The sequence below is a fragment of the Artemia franciscana genome, chromosome 16 (genome assembly GCF_032884065.1).
Source record: "Artemia franciscana chromosome 16, ASM3288406v1, whole genome shotgun sequence".
NCBI classification, from domain to species: domain Eukaryota; kingdom Metazoa; phylum Arthropoda; class Branchiopoda; order Anostraca; family Artemiidae; genus Artemia; species Artemia franciscana.
Window position 1 is genome coordinate 17407993 of NC_088878.1, and position 22951 is coordinate 17430943.

The 22951-nt window shown below is 35.3% G+C and overlaps 1 protein-coding gene across 7 annotated transcripts in view; it reads left to right on the forward strand.

Annotated features, from left to right (window-relative positions):
- Positions 1 to 303: 303 nt before the first annotated feature.
- The window catches only part of LOC136037151 (cryptochrome-1-like), a 69675-nt gene continuing 47027 nt past the window's right edge, over positions 304 to 22951 (forward strand). Inside the window, exon 1 of one of the 7 annotated variants that reach the window (XM_065719664.1) lies at positions 304 to 453. The gene's annotated coding sequence lies outside the window, so the exon portion shown is untranslated. The other 6 variants (XM_065719666.1, XM_065719668.1, XM_065719670.1 and 3 more) reach the window with 6 other exon arrangements.

Sequence of the window (22951 nt, forward strand, 5' to 3'; positions counted from 1 at the left end):
ACACTTCCTAAATTTTGAAAAAAAAAAACATTGATACGGCTCCAAATTCTACTCAAATAACAGGAATTGCATTTTCAGAACTAAAGGCAGCGAAAAAGGAACTAGTAACTGAAAATTATGGTAAAATGATGTTTTGTGGGAAAAGAATCTTTTCCCACTTTTCCCTCTGTGTGTAAACATAAATCCTGTCTCCGAGACAGGATTCCCGTCAAGTTTTCCTCTCCGTGTAAACTCAGCATAAATGGCATGATTACTACTTTCCAAGGAAAACTGATAAGGATTTCAAAATCATTTCCTTATGACGATCAAGTTCGAATTAGCGTTGAATTCAAAACGGCTAATAGCTTTACAAGCTGGAAGTCTTATAAAGTCTAAATAAATTAATCCTGTCTCACATCTTTAGCTGGAATGTGTAAATTAACGTATTAATAACAAAAAGGTTTAAAGAAAATGGTCAGTAACATAGCTAGGGTAGGGAGGGGTATACTTGTCCAAGGGCACAGCATGTGTTGGGGTGCCATATAGCATAGATGAGATGTTTTGATATATTTCTGAAAGACATGTACACCTACAAAATTAAGGTTGGGGGCATAATAAGAAAGTTGGGTGAAATTCTAGTTAATTGACTTCTTGCTATCTTTGTAAGGGTTTAGGTTAGGAAAATTAAACTTCCAGGGATGGGTCTACAGGCTAAAGTATGTCCTGGGAACGTATTTTAAAGTACCCATATCCACTCCTCCCTCTAGAGGGCCTTGAAATTTGCCTACATGACAGGTCTATACCTATTGAAATTTTGACAAAAAAACATTTTACCTTAGTTTTTAGTTAGGCTACTAGTTGCTTTTTCTCTGCCTTTAGTTCTGAAAATGTATTTCCTGTTATTTGAGTAAAATTTTGAGCCATATCAATGTTTTTTTCAAAATTTAGGAAATGTATTTGCATATCTTTAAAACTTTATAAAATTGAATTGAGCAAAGTTATGAAGCTGAAAACAATTTTGTTGTACTTCAATTAAGCAGAATATCTATTTTACAAGGTTTCACTTTTATAACACACATATTTTTAAAGGTCATCAAAGGTCAAGGCCCTCTAGAGAGAGAACTCCTTCTCTCTCTAGAGGGCCCTGACCTCTAGATCAGGAAATACCTTCCTGGGACATAATTTAGTCTGTAGATTCATCCCTGAAAGTTTCATTTTCCTAACCTAAACCCTTTCTGAGATAGCAAGAAGTCAATTAGCTAGAATTTTACCAAAAGTTGTATCACACCTGGGTGTTGAAAAACCTACCTGTGCCTCTGAAGAGGGTCATTAAAAATAGGATAGCTGCAATTTATCTTCTGGTATAGGTTAGCTTGTGTATTGTAGAGCATTTTTGTCCCTGTATTTAAAATTTGATGTAAAAAAGGGCAATTTTAGACCACAAGAGCTTTCCTCCTCTAAACTAGCCTTGCTAAGGGCCTAATGATACAGTTGCAAATGTTCAACTATCTCAGCTGTTAACGCTTTTATCTATGCCATTTTCTTAAGAAAGTATAGTCATATTCTAGACAAGGAACTTTTTGCTATCTCGGAAAGTAGTTAAGATTAGTGAATAAAACTTTCAGGGATGATTCTAGTTTCAAAGCAGTGGATAAATATTGAGCAGTTCATAGTTTTAACCTACAAATGAAGTCAACATTGCACTAGATATCATTTTTATACTTTTTTGGACCCTTGAAAATGATAATTTCTTTCCATTTTTTATGGTATAAAAAGGGTTAAAACATTGGTTTCAAAATTACTATTTCATTACAAAATCCATTTTGTTAAAGTTATATAATCTGTAAGTATTGGTTTGCCACAATTAGGCCTAAGTTGGCTAAAAAAAAAAACAATACAATTCCTCAATTTTTCTATACACCATATTTCTTTGTCTGGCTTTGATATTTTTGACATATTGGTGAAATACAGTTTTTAAGTGACCTAACCAAATAAGAAGGTGAAACAACAGTTTTTGAGTGGCCTAACAGGATAAGAAGAGAAAAGGCCAATTTTTTTTTATTCAATTTAAACTTGACAAATAAATGTTTGTGACATTATGCATCTTTTACAAAATAGACTTATAATGAAATAGTACATTTGAAACAAATGTTTTAACCCATTTTTACATTCAAAACATATAGAATGAAATTATTATTTTCAAGGGTCCTAAAAGGGCTTTAAATTGAATTTGCAAGAAAAGCAATTACTATATTATTTTTTATGATGCTTTGACAAATAGAAACCACACTGTTCAAAATGCATATTATTTTCAATAAAACAAAAATGATACCCAAGCTGTTTAAGAAGGTTTGAGAGGAAGTATGGGTGTCATAACACCACTCTTATTTGTAAACTTTCATTAGCCTGGTAATTTTTTTTGTGTATGTTGTTATTAATGTTATTACAAATAAAAACACACTGCTCAAAATAAAAATTGTTTTCAGTAAAGCACAAATGAAGCCCTGACCTTTGGAAGACTTAGGGGTTGGTAGCCATGCTCCTGTTTGTAGTATTTTTGTTTGTTTAAAATTTTTACTGTTTATTCATTTTCATTATTGAATCATTTATTCATCTATAGCAGTATAGGCTGTGTTATTTCTATTTTTTTATGTGATTATTTCCCCACAAAGTTATTATTGATTAATGAAGAGGCATAAGAAAAGGCATCAACTGATTCATTCACTCTCATCCTAGCTAATTCATGTTGTCAACTACAAATGGACTTTAGCTTTAATCCCTTTGCTGCTGTTTAACTTCTGTTACTGCTACAAAGAAGTAAAAGTATGGTGATTTACCAACTCTAGCATATTAGTAACTGAACGTTTCATAATATTGTTAAGACTTTTTTTTTACAAAACATAGTGTCATATATCAGAAAAACTGGACTGAAGACCTTCCCCACCCCACCCAGGCCTAGAACCACATCATGATGTGGGAATTTAAGGTAGGGTTGAAGAACAGACAAAGGATATAATCCAGCTGTCCAAACCCTATCCTGCAATGTTAAAAAGGTGCCAATGTGAGTATTGTGTGTGCCTTGATAACAATGATGCATGTTTGAAAGAGTGTTGTTCCACTTATTGAACAATCCTTTTATTTGTATGAGCACATTAAGGAATATTTGTTAAAGAATCTTATGTTTAAAACTTGTTTGGTAAGCACAAGAGAATTTATGATTGTTTCATAAATTGTATTCAATTCTCTTGAGAAGAGACATTTTTACAAAGAAGTTTTTCATTGATATATCATGTGAGAATAAAAGGAAAGGCAAGGAAGCAGAGAAGGCTTTAAGTATGAACAAAGGGGATATGAAACTGAGGCCATTGACAGAATTGCTGAGTATGTGGAAGATGCAACCAGATGGTATTATACTATGATATTTTATTAGCATATTCAGAAATTAAGAGGTTGCAGTCAGCCTGGACATGTTCTAGTTAAAAATAAAAACAAGGTCTCAATTAATACCATAGAATGTGTTACAGGGAGAAGGGAAGAAGATTTTGAGAATGTGTTGAAATATTGTAAAATTGGAAGAGATAATACAGAAAAGAATAAAAAAAATTGAACAGTTTGGAAGAGAAGAAAGATTTATTTTGGGATGAGGACTAAGAGGCATTACTAACAGGATTAAAAATAGTATTGCCTCACATGTTGATAGCAGGCTAAAGGGCATTTTAAAGTATGATAGCTGCAAAATTATAGATATATTTCTGAGTGATTACAAACATCATTTTTGAAATAGGAAAGAACCTAGTGATTTCAAGAAAATCCTGTTAAAATCCATCATTAGAAAGGTGATACAAGATTAGACAAGAGATACTACAGATAAAGCTTGAGGAGAAGAGCCATGTAGTCTTAAAAAGGGTAGTGAATGTGTCAACCAAATTTTCTGCTGTAGATTAGTAATTGAGAAGCATTTGAATCATCAAAACCTTCTAATGCTCAGTTTTATAGTTTCTAATGCTCAGGTTACATTTGATGTGCACCTGCTTTTTACAATGTTATTAATTTTCTAACGCGAGCTTGATAGGTTAAGTTAGGTATTGAATCAGTGAGATGTTATAAAGCATTGGCCTAGATATTTTATTGCGTAAATGATTACGTACTGAAGATTCGTCCTGGAGCAAGAAATCTAAATGACACAAGACCTTATTGTACATACAAGTTTATTAATAAAAAATATTACATAATTTTTTTTTCTGTGATAGATGTGACAGAACAGTTAAAACTCAACAAACAGAAAAACAAAGCATAAATAGATTATAAAGGGCCAGGGGAATGTTATTAGAGGTAAATTTCAGTCATATCAAGAGATATTTCTCAGAAATGCCTTGTTTCTTTGTGCCAAGATTATACATTCCTAGTCAACAAGCGCACATCTGAATAGTATTTTTCTTCATATTTTACAGAATCTTGATAGAGGTAAATTTAAGCCACATTAAGAGATATTGTTGAGAGATTTAGTGAAACTCCGCCATTTCTTTGACTGGGTGTTTGATTTCAATTCTCCTCCATCGAAAAATGAATCTTTTAACACATCTCACCTTAACTTTAAGCTGTAGAACGTGTTAGTCTGAGGCAACTCACATCACCGTGGCAAACTATGGATGGCACACAGCACCCTCTGGCGCCCTTCATCATCCCAAGGCATTTAAAGATATTTTCATGATAAAAATATGGTTTAAATCCATTGATCTGTGTTTTAGCAAGCCATCATAAATGTGATTAACCATGTCAATTCATAACACCGTGCCACACTACGACTGACCCTCTGGTACCCCTCATCATTGCTAAGACATTTTTCAGGTTTTTTTTTGGTAAAAATCATGCTTTAAATCCATTGGTTTCATGTTTTTGCAAGGCAACACTCCATGATATACCATGTCAATTAACGCCACCGTGCCACACTATTACTGGCCCTCTGGCACCCCTCGTCAAGACATTTGCTAGATACTTCCTTGTTAAAAATCATGCTTTAAATCCATTTGTTCATGTTTTTGCAAGCCAACTTCAACGTGATATACCATGTCAATTCACGCCACTTTGCCACACTATGACTTGCCCTCTGGCACACTATGGCACCCCTCATCATTCTTCAGAAATTTTTAGATTTTTTAAAAAAGTGATATCAATTCCTCTTCCCTTGTATCTGGCCCTTATTAGAGCAATTCCAGTTTCAATTCCACTTCCCCCGCTTCTGCCTCTGATTACACCAATTCTGGTTCAACTTTATCTACTTCAGTGGTTTGAATACCAAATTTTTGAAGACTTTCCACTTTTCCTGGGTATATCGTTCAAAAGAGATCAACCTTATTGGTTGGACTACCAAATTTTTGATTTTTTTCTGCTTTTCCTGTTAAACGATCTTAACTTGTCTCTCCAAGGAAAAAATTGCGATATATTTACTTCAAACGATAAAATTGGAAGTTTTATTAAAAAGATTAGCATTTGGAAAAGTAAGGTTTTCCAGTGTCGACAATTTTGTAATGGAGAAAATTCATCGTAAAATTTTTATTGCAAAAACTATTGTAGATCACTTAAAAGCGCTAGAAATACAGTTCCGGACATATTCTATATTAAATATTGATTTAAAAAAAAATAGTTTGGATTCAAAAGCCGTTTTGGATTGGCTTAAGCGAGATAGATCATCTGCCACTTAAAGCTCAAGAGGAATTTGCTGAGCTTTCGTGTGATTCATACTTAAAACTACAATTCCAAAAAAAGCCCTTGACCGAATTCTGGATCGGAAGTAGATCTGAATTTCCCACAATCGCTTATATGGCGTTAAATGTACTTCTGCCATTCAACACCACATATTTACGTGAAGTTACTTTCTCAGCTTTAACACACATTAAATCCCAATATCATTCAGCGAAAAAAAATGTTGAAGAGGTCTTACGTCCAGCAGTTTCAAACATTACACCAAGATTTGATTTGTTATGCAATAAAAAACAGGCACATCCATCTCATTAAATTTTTAACGTAAACTTTAATTTAATATTTACCATGCAACTACTTGGATATATTCGAGAGAATTAAGACACCCAGAATCCACTTTTGTTTTTGAAACTATAATAAAAACATTTCTATAACATTTTTTGCAAATTTCAATTTTAGATTTTTATATGTTTCAAAACGAATTCTAAATTTATATATTTTCATATGCATATGTATATTGTTACCTAATAAATATATCATCAAAAAATATTGATTTATTTATCTTTTATATTTGTCGGGGTCGTTAAGAAACTCGCAATCATAAATGGGGTCGGGAATTACAAAATTTTAAGAAGCCCTGGGATAGGGGATAGAATTTAGAGTAAGTGTATTTCTATGTGAAAATTAGATTAATTTATAGCTGAGAAAACCATGCAGTAGAAGAAGGGGGCAAGTTTTTCTTGGTAATCCAATACACCGAATTATAGTAGCTCAAGTTTCGGCATAATCTCGCCTCTTTTTTGGCGCATGAAGGGGGGTATCCTTAATATGCACAGAGACTTACCTGTTATATCTTTGGGACACATCCATTTTAGAAAGTTGACTTTTACCTTCCAGGTCTAATATATGACTGATGAAAATCCTCGTTAGATACCCGGTTTTATAGCCCCCCCCCAAGAACAAGGGAAATTACCCGATTCTGCTTGAAAAATAACAAGCCTTTGTTCCTAAAAAATCAATAGACGTCTAGACTGTGTAACGGTTTGCTCCTTGTTCCTGGAAATAGTGGGAAAATCCTTTGTTTGCTAAGAACAAAAGGCTCTGTATGTGAAGCGGAACAATATTGAGCTGTGATCAATTGGACTATGCCTTAGGTTATGCCTTAGACTATGGACTTAGGGGCTCTGAAGGTTTTCTACACCTTTAGGTTTTTAAAGAATCAAAGAAACTAATATGTAACGTTTGTATCTTGATTTGGCTGGGACCTGAACTCTAATTGTTCCCTATTATGTAACAAGCACCTGCGTCTCGAAGAAAATTAATAACACCTGCTTCTTGAGGGAATTGCCGTTGGATTACTAAGAAAAAAAAGAGTAGTAGCTATGGACCCGCTTAAAACCATCTTGGGAATACTACTGCTCACCCCCTGGAAACTTGTCTCACCGTAGAAAATCCCACCAGCAGAAATTCGTCCCCCTCCCGGAAAATGTTTGCACACTCCCCAATAATAAGTACTATACATAAACAATGGTTACATTTTATAACTTAAAGACCTTTCCGTCAGGGGCTGTAGGGTGTCATGTTGTCTATAAAGGCATAGTTATTGGGTCTTTCAACTATGCTCAAAGAAATACCAAGCTCAAAATTTTGATCAGACGATTTTGAGAAAAAAAGGGGCTTGAAAGGGAGTTTAGTTGCCCTCCAGTCTTTTCGGTCACCTAAAAAGGGCACTAGAACTTTTAACCTCCGTTTGAATGAGCCCTCTTCCAATATTCTAGGACCACTGGGCCGATATGATCACCCTTGGAAAACAAACAAATAAAGACGCATCTGTGATCTTTCGTCTGGCAAAAAAAAAAATATATACAAAATTCCACATTTTAAAGATAGGAGCTTGAGACCTCTACAGTAGGGATATCTAATAGGCTTAATCCGATGGTGTGATTTTCATTAAGATTGTTTGACTCTTAGGTGGTTCCCCCCCTTTTCGAAAATCAGGCAAATTTTCTCAGGCTCGTAGCCTTTGGTGGATAACACTAAACCTAGCGGAACTCATATATTTGGAATCAGCATAATAAGCCATTTTTTTACATGTTTATTGATATCAAAATCCTTGTATTTGAGTCTCGGTTATTATTGAGCTGCATCACTCTTTACTTACAGTTCGTTCCTACGAACTGTTTGATCAGTGATCATGTATCAATGATGAGCCACATAAAATTAACACTTTTCGGTTATTTAGAATCAGTAAGAATAATATATTCTGTTGTTGTATGTAGTATAATCTAAGCTTCGATTTTAGGAGCTCGGATCGATATTGGTAAGAGTTGCTCTTTACTTGTTGCTTTTTACTACGATGTATTCGATCTAAGGATCTCCTAATATGAAGGATTCTGCTGACGCCTTCTTGAACCCCAGTTTTTCTTTTTTATATTCATGGTGAATATTCGTATAACAACCTTTGAAACTGATGATCATGCCTGAAAAAATGATGTCCTCAAAATATTTACTGGGAGGCGTCTCGGAATTTTTAAACCCTCGCGGGGTATTTTTGACGCTCATAATGGCCCTTTGTTCTACCTCTCTTACCGGCAGGCCTGCAAATGTAATCTTCTCTGTTAAACAAAAAAAATGATTGTATGCATCAAGAGGGGTGCTACCACCATACATCATCCATATTACAAACGTATTGAAAAAAATTTCAGGGAATCAAGGTGATTATAGATTAATCTCTACCCTCCCCTATACCTTATTCTATATTTGTCTGAAGTCTCACGGAGAGGTAGGAATTGACGGAGAGGTAGGATATGAGGAATTTTCGTTAAGATCACTTACCCTTTTCTACCTTTACCCTTTTCTTTGTCCCTTTTTCGGATATAGAGCAAATTTTCCCAGGCCCTTAATTTTTGATGAGTAACTTTAACCTTAATGATTTTTATGTATTCAGAGGCATGATAAAAAGTCGATTCTTTTGATATATTGAGTAAAAAAAAAAAGTTTTTTAAATTGAAAGTGAAGAACAAAATTAAAACTTAAAGTGACCATACATTATTCAGTGTGTGAGGGGGTGTTCTCTCCTCAATACATCGCTCTTCACACTTAAAGTTTTTTTTAGCACCTTAAAAAAGCTTCCTATACTAATTAAGGCCGGACGCTCCTCCAGAAATTATACTGCCTGTTCAGTTCTTTTTCAATCGCGGCAAATCACACAAATACTCAAGGTTATCAGATTACACTGCCGTCATTAAACTCAAGGGGTCTCTCACTGAAAATTACGATTAATGTATATTCATTCTTCGTAATTCGACAAGTAAGTAGGAATATTTATTTGGAAAAGAGCTATTATTTGAGGAGAAAATTAGGGAAATTATTATTCGAGATTTTTTTTTGGAGGAGGGAGGTTCAACTCTTACGAAAGAAAACACAGGAAAATTAAACATTTCGCTGAGAAAATTAAGCATTATACAAATTTAAGGTGGGTGAATCCCTCGCCTGCGTGTGTGCCTGTGGTCTGGTCATCATTATTTGCCAGGAGACGCGGTATAAAATTGTGGAAATTACAAATAAAAAGTACAAATTTTCGGGTTTTTACTTCATGCAGACCTATTTAGAAAAATATAATTTAAATAATTGCTCGCAGCGAAGTGACAAATTTATTTCATTTTATCAAAAAGTTCGTGGTAACGAACTGTACTAAGGAGTGACCCGGCTCAATAGTAACCAAAACTCTAAAAAACGGATTTTTGATACCAATAGCTACATGAACAAAATCACACTTTAATGCTGACTTTAAATATATGAGATTCCTATCTAAAATTACGAGTCTAAGAAAAATTGCCTTATTTTAGAAAATAGAGGGAAACACCCGATAAAAGTAATAAAACCAAAATTACACCCATCCGGATCAGCCTATCAGGGAACCCTACCGTGGAAGTGTTAAGCTTCTATCAGCAAAAATATGGATTTTCTTTTCCAGGGGTGATTATATCGAACCAGTTGTCATAGAATGTTGCTAGTGGGCTCATTCCAGCGGAAATGAAGTTATATACAAGTGAATTATATATAAAAAATGAAGTATATAGTACCCTTTTTAAGTGATCTAAAAAATTGGAGGGCACCTAGGCCTCCTCCCACGCTAATTATTTTCCCACAGTCACGCGATTAAAATTGTGAGATAGCCATTTTATTCAGCATAGTCGAAAAACCTTAAAACTGTGTCTTTGGGGACGACTTATTCCACCAGAATCCCCGTGGAAGGGGCTACAAGTTACAAACTTTGATCAGTGTTTATATAGTAATGGTTATTGGGAAATGTACAGACGTTTTCAGGAGGATTTTTGGTTGGGGGGGGGGGGGGGTTCAGAAAAGGGGGTTATGTTGGGGGAACTTTCCATGGAGGAATTTGTCATGGGGAAGAAAATTTCCATGAAGGGAGCGCAGGATTTTCTAGCCTTATTTCAAAATAGAACAATACAAAAATAAATATGAAACAGTTTTTTCAACTGAAAGTAAGGAGCAGCATTAAAATTTAACACTAACAGAATACAGAAGTTCGTTACGTAAGCTAACTCGTAAGTTACGTAGATCTTTTACTAGCAAAAACGTTCGTAAAATATTAAAAGTTCTAGTTGCCTTTTTAAGTAACCAAAACATTGGAGGGCAACTAAGCCTCCTCCCCTGCTCCTTTTTTCTCAAAGTGATTCTATCAAAATTATGAGAAAGCCATATAAATATGAAATTTCGTTTTAATTATTCATCTGTGGAGAGCCAACATCAAAACATGCATTAGTCCAAAAACGTTCAGATATTAGATAAAAAAAAGACATGTTTTTAACTGAAAGCAAGGAGCAACATTAAAACTTAAAACGAATATAAATTACTTCGTATGTGAAAGGGGCTGCTCCCTCCTCAACGCCCGGCTCTTTACGCTAAAGTTTTACTCTTTCTCTCAATTCTACTTTTTAAAACAGTAAAAAACTTTAGCGTAAAGAGCGGGGCGTTGAGGAGGGAGCAGCCCCTTTCACATACGAAGTGATTTCTGATCGTTTAAGTTTTAATGTCGCTCCTTACTTTCAGTTAAAAAAAACTTGTTTTTTTTTATTTAGCTTATCCATACGGGTTCATTAAAAAATATTCTAAAGTTCGATTGTTGCTTGAGTATTTGTATATCTGAATTTGTATTCGGATAAGACTGTAATGACACATGATAACTACCCATACCTAGCACAGTTGGATTTATATAAACGGTTCTCGTATCTCCATACTTCTTGGCAACCTTCCGTCGACAATTTCTGGTAACAGTGCCTCAAAATAAAATTTTTGTAGATTTGGCAGCATTTTGTTAGACCAAAATTCACGTTCACGACCAATCTTTTCATAATATAATTCCTCTTCCCCTAAAAATATTACAAAGTATACAAAATCAATGTCACAGCATTCCAATTGCATTTGAACTTGGTAATAGTAGTCATGTGTTCTTTTCAGCTTTATTTCACTATTAACTTTCTTTTCAAGACATATATTTTTAAGCGCTATCCACTCTTCCAATGTAAGCCCTTTTGCTGTCAAAGGGCACTTCACCTCCAAAAGAGCCTTCTCACCCGAAGGAAAAATTGCTATCCCGCCCGGACTGGCCCCTAGAAACCCATATTCCTTTTGAATGAAAAGCCCAGCAGAGTTCACAATGCAACCCATTTTCTTTACAAAAGCTGCAATAGCTACAGGCTCTTACATCTGACCATGCTCCATTGCCTTTGTTTGGTGGTTTCTGGGATACAGCAGCTGCCGAACTAATGAACCCACAGTCTTCAACCGCCTTTTACAAACAGCACCAGCTACGGAAGCTGTAATTCTGTTTTTTCTGTATTCTATCCAGTTATTATCGATAGGATTTCTCTGAAGCCTAGTGGCTTTTTCGATACTGAGGATTTCTGTTGCAGTACATTGGAGACGAGTAAAAAAATCTGTTTTTGCAATTTCGAGCGCACTACAATCAAGATCCGGAGCAGTTGCGTTCGAGCCGTAGTTTTTGTCTGCTCCGGTTGGCTCCCTGATTTCTTTTGAAGGGAGTTTTGTGGAAGCATTAGTGAAAAGGCGCTTTCTAGCAGACAGTTTTTACGTCGTATGCTAGGGGTGTCTTCAGGATTGACCTGTAGAACTTTCCTGCAAAACGAGCAGCGTGTAGGAAAAAATCTATGGTCGCCACGGGAAAAAAGGAGAGGAATTGTCTTCAGCGCAATGATGAGATCCTTCACGCTTTTCTTCTCTGTGGTGGCACATGCAATTGCATTTCTGGCAAAATCACACAATTTCTTTATTATTGCAGCACTAAGAAATCTTCTGCATTCGGCATTTTCATGCTGATTCTTATATAGTCTGTTTTCCAAGCATTTGCACGCATGATTAGCACACTCAATTTTTTCTATATTTCTGCCATATTGTACCCTTGCTATAATTTCAGAATGGGTAATCGAATCGCCGTCGGCAACAAATCGAGTATATCTTAGATTGTGCATGGATGTTGCTATTCGGAATGCGTCAACTAATATATCTGACTCCATACCTGTACTGGGCCCCTGCCAGTTCATAAAACATGTATGTTCAGGAACAGATCTATTTACTTGATGCCTGTATTTCACTCAAGTACAGCAATATTTGTTCCTAATTCCTAGATTTAAGAGTTTCTTCGAATAGAAACCTATCACCACTCCACAGCCTGAGATTGCACGATATCTATTCCCCTAACTTCGTGTACACCAGCTTCCATCAACTATAACACATGTCTCTACAGCTCCATTTGGGAGAATTTTCTCACCTGCTTCCAGTGCCATCCTTCGCTCGGTTTTCCCATTTTCAATAAGATAGTCATAGAGAACTTTTTCCAATTCTACGCAAATTTCTTTCTCAAATTTCGTAAAGACTTTTTGAGACGGGGTATTTATTCCAATGGTAGAGAAAAGTTCTTGAACCTGGGCGTGAGTCATTCCACCATTTATTGCACCAACCACTACCTCTTTGTTGACACTTACTGTTCCTGTTTCTGTTTTGTGTTTCTTTCTGATAGTATTCACACTATCAAAATCAGTCCTTTTCCGTTTTTTGACTACGGTTTTCGTTGAGTCTTTTTTTAAGCCTTCTAGGAGCAAGGGGTTTTTCTGTGTGAACTGTGGCTTCCTCATGACATGATTCGCATTTAAAGATGAGTCTTGAGCGCAATCCAGCTCTATGTTCTTTAGAAAACATCATATTTGAAACCAAATTGATGTTTTGGCACCTGTAAATAAAATGCTAATTGGTTGTGAGGAAGTAAAATAGTAAAGTAGCGATTTTATTGTTTTGGTAGAAAGGAAAGTGCTATAGCTTCAAATAGGATAGGTAGTATGTAGAGTAGTGAGCGATGTAGGGTAATTAAAATATGAAATAAAATATAAAATATAGCTAGAAGTGGGTGAGAAGTGGAAATTATACGATCTAACCGAAAGTTTGTTGTATTTCATTGTCAGATTAAACCACCCAATTTTATTTATTTATGTAACCAAGCCAAAAACTATCCTGGAACTACCAATCAGGAAAGCCAAGTATTTCAAAACTTTACAAAATCCTTTGGGGCATGACAGGAAATGCCCTCTAAACAGACCCGTGTCGATTTACCAAATTCCAACGGAAATTACTAACCAAATTCCAAGAAAAATTAGGTATCACTTGACTCCCTAAAATCAAATTCAAAGTAAAAATCCTTGCCCCATATTCAGTTGCATCTCAACTATCATTTAAATTTTTATTCGAGTAATTCACAAAGTTCTTATTAGTACGATTAAAAATACCAATATGCTTTTATGAGTTAGGAGGATCAAATTAGCTAGTTTATTTCTCAAATCCTTTAAAGCCTTTGCGGACATTCTTTCAGAACCTTTATCCGTACTTTATCCGTAATGATTAGATAAAAAAACACGTATTTTAAATGAAAGTAAGGAGCAACATTAAAACTTAGAACGAACAGAAATTATCCCGTATATGAAAGAGGCTGTTTCCTCCTCAACGCCCCACTCTTTACCCTAAAGTTTGACTCTTTCTCTCAACTCTACTGTTTAATACTGTTAAAACTTTAGCGTACAGAGCGGGGCGTTGAGGAGGGAACAGCCCCTTTCATATACTGGGTAATTTCTGTTCGTTTTAAGTTTTAATGTTACTCCTTCCTTTCATTTAAAAAAATTCGTTTTTTATTTAATTTCTGAACGTTTTTTAGTTAATCCATGTTTTGATTTCGGCTCTGCGCAGATGAATAATTGAAACGAAATTTTAATTTTAATTTTTTTGGCTAAACGGAATTTCTCATAATTTTGATCGAACGATTTTGAGAAAAATGAGCGGGGAAGGAGGCCCAGCTGCTCTCCAATTTTTTGCTACTTAAAAAGGCAACTAGAGCTTTTAGTTTTTTTTCGATGGTTTTCATTAGTAAAAATATACGTAACTTACGAATTAGCTTACCTAACGAACTTCTATATTCGCAGGTATCTATTACGTATATAAGGGGGGCTCGCCTACTTGTCAATACCTCGCTCATTACACTAAAGCTTAAATTTTGTCCTAAATCCTTAAGAATGACCCCTGAATCACAAAGGCCGTAGAATAAATAATTGAAATTACTAAAAAATACTTTAGCGTAAAGAGTGAGAGATTAGGAGGAAATGAACCCCTTATATGTGTAATATTTTTTGTTTGTTTTAAGTTTTACCGCTGGTCCTTACTTTCAGTTGAAAACACTTTTTCATATTTATTGTTTCATTGTTTTTTTAAATCATGCTAGAAAATCCTGCCCCATGCCATTCATGGAAAATTTTCCTCCCCATGACAAATTCCTCCATGGAAAGTTTCCCCAACATAACCTCCTCTTCTCAACCCCTCCTTCCACCCAAAAAATCCCACTGAAAACGTCTGTACACTTCCCAATAATCATTACTATGTGCAAACACTGGTCAAAGTTTTTAACTTGCAGCTTCTCTCATGGGGACTTTGGGGGAGTACGTCGTCCTGAAAGACATAGTTATAAGGTTTTTCAACTATGCTGAATAAAATGGCTATATCAGGATTTTGATCGGACGACGTTTGGAAAAAATGAGCGTGGGAGGGGGCCTAGGTGCCCTCCAATTTGATTGGTCACTTAGAAAGGGCGCTAGAACTTTTCATTTCCATTTGAATGAGCCCTCTCGCAAAATTTTAAGACCACTGGGTCGGTACAATCACCCTTGGAAAAAAGAATTAAATAAATAAACACGCATCTGGGATTCGTGTTTTGGCAAAATATACAAAATTCTACATTCTTGTAGATAGGAGCTTGAAACTTGTACAATAAGGTTCTATGATACGCTGAATCTGATGGTGTTGCTTTCTTTAAGATTAAATGACTTTTAGGGGGGTTCCCCCATTTTCGAAAATAAGGTAAATTTTCTAAGGCTCGTAACTTTTGATGGGTAAGACTAAACTTGATGATGAAACTCACATATTTAAAATCGGCATAAAAGTGCGATTCTTGAGATGTAACTCTTGATATCAAAATTCTGTTTTTAGAGCTTTGGTTACTATTGAGCCGGGTCACTCCTTACTACAGTTTGTTACCACGAACTGTTCGAAATTACCTCTACTGGTAAGTTCGCTTTATGTTGGAAATAAAATGATAAAAAGAAGTTTTTTAACTGAAAGTAAGGAGCAAAATTAACGAACAGTAATTACTCCGTATATCAAAAGGGGTTTTCCTCCCTCAACACCTTGCTCTTTACGCTAAAGTTTGACTCTTTTTCTCAAGTTTACTTTTTAAAACAGTAAAAAACTTTAGCATAAGGAGCAGAGCGTTGAGAAGGGAGAAAACCTTTTAATATACAGAGTAATTTCTGCTTGTTTTAAGTTGTCGCTCCTTACTTTCAGTTAAAAAACTTGTTTTTTTCATTTTATTTCTGAACGTTTTTGGATTAATACATTTTTTGTGTTTTTTTTCTGTTTTTCTGTTTGCCATTCTGGCATGTCCAATGAATTGTTGGCTAGAATAGAGGCAGTTCAAAAAATGTGTCTAAGAATTATTTTCAAACAGGGTAAAGGGCCTTACATTTCCCTTCTTCGGAGAGCAAATCTAGTCACCCTTAAGGAAATGAGAGTACAAATTTCCTTATTATTTTGCCAACAATATCGTGCATAACCCTTGTACTACTTCTCTTTTCCCTGGTGAATATTTACCCACCCGCCACGTCAGGGGTGGATCTAGGATTTTTTTTTTGGGGGGGGGTGTACATGAAAGGTTACTCCGATAAACTTGTGGACAAAGAAACACCAGCAATTTAGAGGGAACTGCAACAATTTGTAAGTCTTGTGTAGGTAGTGGACATGGACTTTAATTTAATATAAAATCGGATGAGTTCTATTGAAATTAAAGTCAATTAGAAATATTGATACAAAAAAAGTAAGTTTATAAGAACCACCTCGCCATAAAACACAATTAAAAGGCTGTTCACCCTCTACAAAAAAATAATATATTTAATCTTTTCTGCATAATTTTTAGCATTTGCACTTCTGGCGACTATAGCGAGTTACTTAAACTTTGTGTTGTAAAAAAAAAAAAAATTAGTACCATATTTTGGTATCATACATTCTTTGGAACTAATTGTTGATTAAACATTAAGTAATAGTTCGTTTGATGGTGTAGCAGGAAAAATAGAACAAAGAAATAGAAATATAATGCTTTCTTATTGTTGCTATTAGCAGCGGATTAAGTCAGAATTTTAAATCTTCCCTTCTTACGAATGAAGATTTTCGCCTCCCAGTTGGCATTTGTGGTAATACGGACAGATCCCCTTGATAAACTTAAATTTAATTAAATACTTTTTGGGGACATGTGTCATTAATAAAAATCTAATAGAGACTGCGAAAAGTAACTGAAACCTTATTTCAAACTTGTTTGCAAAAAGAAACAGCCTTAATAACTAAAAACTTACTAAAAAATCGACTATTAAAAACCAAATAAAAAAAAAATTCGTCCCTAAAAGAACCAGAGCAAGCGGTCCCAACCACAAATCTACTACTATGTCAGGGGGAGGGTGCCCCCCGCATTCGCTACTGCCCCACGTTCTAATTCAACAGAAATCCCCCTTCTTGCCCAAATAAGAGTTTCCACTGAAAGATATAGAAGAACGTTCATCCTTCACATATTTGAAATTTTAAATTACTAACCCTTCGCTCTTATCGCTCCACTTTTAACTTGTAGTTTTAATGCTTATTTTGGAACTGCAAACTTTACAATTCTTGCAAGGTAAACTAAATTGTCATTTTGTTTAAATTTGTTTTCCCGGTTTTAATTTACGACTTTTTATGGTTTGACTTTTTTACTGATTGCAATTTTATGAGTTTAAACTGGTTTGATATTTATTACTGATTGGCATTCACCATTTTTTTAAATTTTTTTATTGACACTAAAATGTGAATTTGGCCCTTTTGGGCTTGTGATAGCCGTTTTGTAGAAATAAATCTTGTCTTGTCTAAACCGTAATTTGAAAATAATGTGATAGATAACCCGTGAAATATGACAAGAGAAGAGCCAGAACTTGAGTACGAAGATGAGATTGCTAAAGAAATAGCGAAACAACTGCCGATTATTCTATATAAGCTTTAAATTGTTGGTAAAACCAACAATAGTGAAATTAAACCAACCTAAGTAGATACCGTCGGAGCGTTCTGTTGTTTTGGGATGAAAATATCTTTAAAAGTTATCGAACATTCTTTCTCTATAGCAGAAAAGACAATTATCAAGAATTAATAAGGTACAAGTTGTATTAATTGCAACCCAGAATAATTCCCCATCCTAATAATTTTGATAGCAGTAAATCAATGACGTAAAATGAAAGACAAAGAAAAAACTTACATGTGGCGAATCACGAGCTTTTCATAATTCTCAAAAAGGTAAGGCAGATCCACAATCCAGCGTGAGCCTTTTAGAAGGTCTGACCCCAAATTTCTTCCAGAAGTGATAACTTTCAACACAAAAGGGGAATTTGTTCTAATTCCTTCGGAACTTGATTCGTCGTGAACCGAAGCATCCGTTAAGTCTTCTAACATATATTTTGGTAAACGCGGTCTGCCTCTAGCCCGATAATTTAATTTCAACTTTTCACGATGGGCCTGCACATTTGGCAAATGGAGCCCTCGCATATTTCTTTTTTTCCCATGTTACTGTGGTCAATAACAAAAACTATATAAGAACTTTATTAGGGTTTTGACCATTTTTATCGGGGTTCACTTACTAAGGGGTTGAATTGTTTCTTGGAAAGGTCTTGGACCTGAGACTGGTCATTTGACTGCTTTAGTATGGGTAATTTTTATTGGGGTTTATTTACCAAGGGGTTGGATTGTTTCTTGGAAAGGCCTTGGACTTGAGACTGGTCATTGACTGCTTTTGTAGTTTGCTTTGGTAGTTCTACAGCAAGACTCGGGTCTTGCTATAACAAATTTAAATATTCTGGGGACATTTTGTTTCGTTCATTAGTTATTTTGTTTCATTCATTAGTTATTAATTAGCTTGTTTTATATATTTTTAATTCTTATTTTAGTACGAAGATTATGCAAAATTGTACTTATACTACAATACATAAATTTGTCCTGAATTTATTTTAATTAAGCCAAAACGATAGATCAATCTTTTTAAAATAAAACCATTGCTTCTTATTCGGCCCTTGTGCTGTGTTCAATTTATCTCTAGGATTAGACGCAGCTTATCCTTAATTATTTATACAATACAATTTTCTTATATATTCATTAACCGGAAGTTTGGTGTCTGCACCTTACTTCTTCTCTAGACTCTGTTTAAACAGGTTAGAACTAAATAATGCTTGACTGAATCGCTCCTGAACAATCCGAGTGGTTAGCCCCTTGGTGTAATTTTTGCATTCATAGATGCTCCGATTACAGCTCAATCTAACCTTTTGAGGGGAAATTTTGATTTCGGAACACAAATATGTAAAGTATTTGAAGGGACTGCAGCCAGGAGGTATATATTATAGAAAAAAGTTTCTTATTGATGAATAGAAAATTTTTTGCTCTATTTTTTGATACCCCACAACAACAATGTCAAGTATAGCAATCTAGAATGCAAACCCGAAACAGGTTTTATAATTATTTTGGAATTATAAAAAAAATAATTGTCGGCTTTAAGATTTGATTATGCCAAAATATTCACCAGATTTTTTTACTTCTATTGACATAAAAACCCCCAAAATCACTAATTCAGGAACGTCAGGCAAACTCCAAATGTTTAACATGGGAGGTATAGGAAGATTCTTTGCGAGTCCGTCCTGCCTTAAACGGCCCTTGTGTTTCATGAGTCGTTCCTAAGGTATTGGGAACCTAAGTCAAACTTTAGCGTAAATAGTGAGGGATTGAGGAGGGGGCAACCCGCGTCATATACGGACAAATATCTGTTCGTTTGAAATTGTAATGTTGCTCCATCTTTTCATTTGAAAAAACTTTTTTTTTGTATTTATCTTCTAAGCATTTTTCAATTAATGCCAAGAAGTCAGTCTCCCCCTCCATGAAAATTCCCTCCTTCTATGGAAATTCTTCTGCGAAAATTTCTCCATGAAAAGCTTCTTCCGCGGAAAGTTTCTCATTGGGAATTTTTTCGGGGGAAAGCTCCCCCACGGAGAATTTCTCCCGCGGAAAAGTCCCCCATGAAGAATTTCTCTTGCGAAAAAATTCCCTCTTGAAGAATTCTTCCCGTGGAAAACACCTCCCCCGTGGAAAAATTCCCCAAAACAGTTCCAACCCCTTTGAAAATTTCCCCGCGATAGTGTCCCCGGAACATCTCCACATGTAAAATTTAGTCGCCAAAGAGAAAGCAAGACAAATAAAAAGAATTTCGTATTTGAATTCTGGTAAATTTCCGTGCATAAGATTTCTCCTTGAAAGTTTATCCCTGGAAACTTTTCTCTCCTCGTAAAATTATTCCCGTGGCAAATATCCCCCCACAGAAAATTCCCCGTTCCCAAAAAGTGTGTATACTTCCCAATACTAGATACTATATGCAACAATGAACAAATTTCGTCACTTATAGCCCTTTCTTCAGGGGCTGTCGGGGGTCATGTCATCTTCAGAGGGAAGGTTATTTGAACTTTCGACTATGCTGAACAAAATGACTATGTCAAAACTTTTATCAGATGACTTCACGGGAAAAGGAGTGCTTGAAATAGGGCAACAGAACCTTTAAAATACGTCGGGATTGCCCCTCTCTCGATCTTCTAGGACCATTGGCTCGATACAATCATCCCTGAGAAAAAAAATGAACACGTATTCATGATCTTTCTTTTGGGAAAATATACAAAACTCCACATTTTTGCCAAAGGGAGCTTAAAACCTCCAGAGCAGGGATCTAAGGAACTCTGAACATAACGGTACGGATTTCATTATGATTTCTTGACTTTTTGGGGGTGTTCCCCCCTTTCTCGAAAATTACGAAGTTCGGGTTTTTAGCTTTTGATAGGCAACGTTTAATCTAATGAATTTTATATATGTGGAATCGGCATTAAATGCCAATTCTTTTGATATATTTATTGTTATCAAAGTTCCGTTTTTGGGGGGTTTCGGTTACTATTGGGCCGAATCGCTCCTTTCAGTTCATTACCACTGTTTGCTTGGTGACACTTTTTGTTACTGTTTTTCCTCTTGGTTTTGTTCCAATAAAAATTGTTGAAAATTGATTCCCAATTTAATTTAACTTTTGAAGCGTGAATTGACAATTTTGAAACACTTCGTATGCTTAAGTAGTGCTGTAAGTAGGCGGATCAATAAATGAAACAGATTTAAAAAAAGAAAAATATCCTTGAAAATATATTACATATTGCACTGATGAAGCTAAATTGATTCTTTCAAATACTTATAAATAAAAAAAAAAAATTATCCGTTGAAGTTTTAGCAGTATTCAATTTTTAGTACTATAATAAAAAATAAAACTGTTGAAAATGGATTTTATTTTCTTTAAGATGTAAGAGACACTCCCCTTTGATGGGTTAGAGGGAGCGGAAGCTTTTCTCTTATTAAATAAAAAAACAAACACGTTTTTTTTTTAACTGAAAGTAAGGAGCGACATTAAAACTTAAATCGAACAGAAATCACTTCGTATATGAAAGGGGCTGGTCCCTCCTCAACGCCCCGCTCTTTACGCTAAAGTTTGACACGTTCTCTCAACTCTACTTTTTAAAACAGTAAAAAACTTTAGCGTAAAGAGCGGGACGTTGAGTAGGGACCAGTCCCTTTCATATACGAAGTAATTTCTGTTCGTTTTAAGTTTTAATGCCACTCCTTACTTTCAGTTAAAAAAACTTTTTTTTGTGTTTATTTAATTTCTGAACGTTTTTGAATTAATGCATGTTTTGATTTTGGCTCTCCGCAGATGAATAATTAAAACGAAATTTGCATATTTATTTTTTTGGCTAAATAGCTTTCTCATAGTTTTGATCGAATGATTTTGGGAAAAAAGGAGCGGTGGAGGAGGCTTAGTTACCCCCCCCCCAGTTTTTGGGTTACTTTAAAAGGCAACTAGAACATTTAATTTTTTATTAGTAAAAGATATACGTAACTTACGAATTAGCTTACGTAACGAACTCTTGTATTCGCATGTTTTCATTACGTATATGAGGGGGTTTACCCCCTCAGCAGTACCTCGCTCTTTACAACAAAGCTTAAGTTTTGTCCCAATTCCTTAAGAATGACCCCTGAGTCACAAAGGCCGTAGAATAAATAGTTAAAATTACTAAAAATATTTTAGCGTAAATATGCGTAGTAATTTTTGTTCGTTTTAATGCTGCTCCTTACTTTCAGATGAAAAAACTTCTTCATATTTTTTTTTTATTTTTTTTTTTATAATGCTAGAATCCTGCGCTCCCTTCATGGAAATTTTCTTCCCCCATGACAAATTACTCCATGGAAAGTTCCCCCAACATATCCCTCTCTTCTCAACAACCCCCTCTCCCCAACCAAAAAATCCCTCTGAAAACATCTGTACACTTCCCAATAACCATTACTATATGTAAGCACAGGTTAAAGTTTGTAACTTGTAGCTCCTCCCACGGGGACTGTGGGGGAGTAAGTCGTCCTCAAAGACATAGTTATAAGGTTTTTCGACTATGCTGAATAAAATGGCTATCTCAGAATTTTGATCCGATGACTCTGGGAAAATGATTAGCGTGGGAGGGGGCCTAGGTGCCCTTTAATTTGCTTGGTCACTTAAAAAAGGCTCTAGAACTTTTTATTTCCGTTAGAAGGAAACCTCTTGCAGCATTCTAGGACCACTGGGTCGATACAATATCCCTGAAAAAAAAAAAAAAAAAAAAAAAAACAAACAAATAAACACGCATTCGTGATCGTGCCTTCTGGCAATTAAATAAAAAAAACTAATTTTTTTTAGCTCAAAGTAAGGAGCGACATTAAAACGAACAGAAATTACTCCGTAGGCCTATATGAAATGGGTTGTCCCCTCCGCAATCCCTCGCTCTTTACGCTAAAGCTTTTAATTGTTTTAAAAAGTAGAATTGTGGCAAAGAGTCAAACTTTATCGTAAAGAGCGAGGGATTGCGGAGGGGACAACCCATTTCATATACGGAGTAATTTCTGTTCGTTTTAAGTTTTAATGTCGCTCCTTTGATGAGTATCACCTCTCATATTTTGCCGAACTCTTTTGCCTAAAGAAACGGTTTGGGGAGAGGTCCCCCTCTCATAATACTAGATATCAACTTCATAAATAAATCAGTAAAGCTAAAATCAGTAACACAAATCGATTCGATTCCACCTTCTAGAAGTTTCTTGTTTAACGTGATCTTAACAGTGTCTATCAAACTCTTGCTCTCGTCCACGTGGTTTTAGCTAAATCACGTTGTCTTCAATGCAGTTTCCGAAGGATGACGTTTGCGCGGTTTATTATTGAATGTTGTAGTTGCATGATATTATGTCAAATGACTAGTGAGGATTTGGTTGGTGATTTTGAGGTAAGATATTTTTGAAGAGCAAAATAAAACGTGAGACTTCAACCATTTGTACTGGAAGTGTGACTTGGGGCTACTTCTTTAAGGAATTATGGGCAAATGTTGTGGAAGTTTGTTTACGTGAAATCTGAGACGAAGTTTTCGTTATCTAGTGAGGAACCCGAGTTAGCTGAATGAAACTTTAAGGGGTAGATATACTACCCACAATTTTTTTTATTAAACTGTTATTGGGGCTATTGAGGAGGAAAGGAGGAAACATG